Raw genomic sequence first — 2,948 nt, forward strand, 5'->3', positions numbered from 1 at the left:
GGACCACCCAACATATGTCCCAAAAATTCCTTCCTGGAATTGAAATGCTGATCTAACTGCCTTTATGTCAACTGCCTCCATAACCATCCCAGGATGATTTGATCAAGGAGTCAGGAGGTGATTTCCAATAAAAATGACATGAATTCTGAAACAGAATTTCAAACTCTTACAGAATCCAGGCTTAACTGATTGAGATTAGTGCAATCCTCAAAGATGCCACTCGGAGGAAAAAATCTTCAAACCATAAACCAAAAGCATTCCCTGAAGTAATTTTTAAATTCAACAACAGCTTGGCTATAATAGTAAAGACTGTTCATCATAAACATTGAAGTCTTTGAAAGGATTGTGTAGCTGAGATCAAATTGATAGCTGTAATATAAATTAGATGAAAGGTTTAGGACACAGTAAATCTAAGTAATGCTGGTGAAACAAAGTGGGTAGAGACAACGAGAATGGTGAAAACAGCAGCTGGTATTACTGAATTACACATGGAGACATGGTCAAATGAGCATTTGCTCCACTCCATGTATTTTCACTAGAATGAAAAAGAAATCTATAAAAAAACCATTCTTAGATCTGAGGCTTGGCCTGCTTTTAATAGTCCCCTTCTACCATTATTGTAATTGTCTTTATTTACATTTTTAGGATATTACCTAGTCGACTTGCCTGCTGCCTTTGCCAATTTAAAAGCACCATTGAAGTTGTATGTAAAGCAATCAAGATGTGCTGTGATGGTTAATGTCTGCAAAGCATCTTCTGCGGTGAGTCTCAATTGTGGCAAGATAAATTTTAAACCAACAAGTAAATTATTTCTTTTTATTCACTGATTTCATTCAGAGTCCCACTAGAACTGGTTGTAAGAACTGCTCTTTGCTGAAGGTTGGAGTCTCAGTTTGATGAGTCAACTAATATTGCAATGGATCCTAGTATATAAAGAACAAGAGAAAGAATGAAAGGATATAAGGAATATTGCAGAGCATGTGCAATGCTCTCTGCATGGGCTTTATCCATCAAGTGAGAACTTTTTTGTGTGTAATGCATTGTAGTTTTGTAAACTGATTGCATAAGAACTGTATTATGTTCCAAATGCCCCCCTGTGTTACAACAGCTATAGATCTGCTTTTGTGTGTTGTTCTGGTTTGGTAGGTTATTTAATTTTATTAAGGAGTAGCAGTGATAATCCTTGATAAATTTGATGTGTAGCCTCAGGTTTACAAAGCAGATACTGCTGCTGTCCAGCTTTCCTAACAGGTGGGGAGACTCTCCCGTTCTTAAACTGTCCAACTCTGAACATGTTCTGAATCTCAAGGCTTTTTTACTTCTATGAAACCCCCATATTTTTCATGCTTTATCTATTTGCACTAACCTTATTAATTCCATGATGTGACACCTTCACATCTAGAGAGCCAGAATATGGATTTCTAACAATGATATGGAAAAATAATAATGCTTTGCTACTTAAATATACACACATTGCTTCCTTGTGAAATCATTTCTGTTATTCTCTTTTGTCCCAGAGGTCTCCAGAAAAGGCATTTTTTAAATCCTTGTATAGTTGAAGGACCTGCTATCCTGGTTACCTTCCCCAACGCTGCTCTCTCCAGAAGCCCACTGCTCCTCCTATACTATAATCTCAGACTTTTCCATTGACCCTCTCTCCACCACTCACAAGATTTTTCATTCTTCTGGAGGCGAACAAAACTGCACCATGGTGCATTTGACTTATGTGCACTCAGAGGCTCTTACTAGTTCCTTGAGGGAGAAATATTAGATATGAAATGAAAGGAAGACAAGTAGACCTCTAATAAAAGTTGATTATTCCCTTCTGTATATAGGACTTCAAATAATGATTGTCCTGAAACCATATTAGCCCATAGATCTCTAGAAGCTTTCATATAGGCATGAAACACGGCAAATTAAAAATCTCTTCACCAGTTGGATGTTGTTGTTATTGTTCTATGCTATCAAGTTGAGTATGTGGAGAACCACACGAGATCTGAAACCTGTCTTATACTGTGCCGTCCTCATCAACTCTGATATACTTGAGCCCACTGCTACAATTACTGTGTTAATCCATCTTGTTGAGGGTCTTCCTTTCCTTTGTTATCCTCACCTTTCCAAGCATGATGTTGCTTTCCAAGGAATAGCCCCTGCTTATAACATGCCCAAAGTATGTGAGACGAAGCTCTCAGTCCTTGTCTCCAAGGAGCATTCTGGCTGTACCTTCTTCTAGACATAACTGTTTTATTGGCAGTTCATGGGATATTCAGCACTCTTCTCCAACATACAATCCAAAAGCATTGAAAAAATGCCCCAGAAATCAATGGAATGTCAATTGACGTGTTTCCACTAACAGATGCAGCCCTAGACATGCTCATGAGTGTGTGCCAGAAAATTTGGAAGATAGCTACCTGGTTAGCTGACTGGAAGAGATGTATTCTTCTTATGCCATCCTTATTAGTTGTCCACCTCTCAGACGCACAGCAGATCACCGGAAAGACCATGCTGTGAATCAGGTCCACTTAAGTCCTTAAACTGACATCACTGCTCCTAAACTAGTATCATTCCCAATGCCATACATCTCCTGATCTTTTGACCGCTGGGATCAAGGGTCTTGATTGCCAATTCAAGTTGATGAAATTGTTGACAATTTCAACCTCTTCTCTTCTACCTGAAGTTGCCTCTTGACCCAGTTGTTGTTGTTAAGTGCCATCGAGTAGAGCACAACTCATTGCAACCCTATGAATAAAAGACCTAAACCCTGTTCTGTAAATATTGTCATTTCTCTAAGTTCATAGAGTTTCCAGAAGCATGTTGTTTAGAAAGTTGATGCCACTTCCACTTCCAAACCTTTCTTAATCTGGGAGCTCCACCAAACACTGTCCACCATGGGTAACCATATGGCATTTGACACACTAGTGTCACAGCGTTCAGTATCATGGCAACCC

The sequence above is a fragment of the Elephantulus edwardii genome, unplaced genomic scaffold, assembly GCF_000299155.1.
Source record: "Elephantulus edwardii isolate Elephantulus edwardi_28Jun2011 unplaced genomic scaffold, EleEdw1.0 scaffold00471, whole genome shotgun sequence".
NCBI classification, from domain to species: domain Eukaryota; kingdom Metazoa; phylum Chordata; class Mammalia; order Macroscelidea; family Macroscelididae; genus Elephantulus; species Elephantulus edwardii.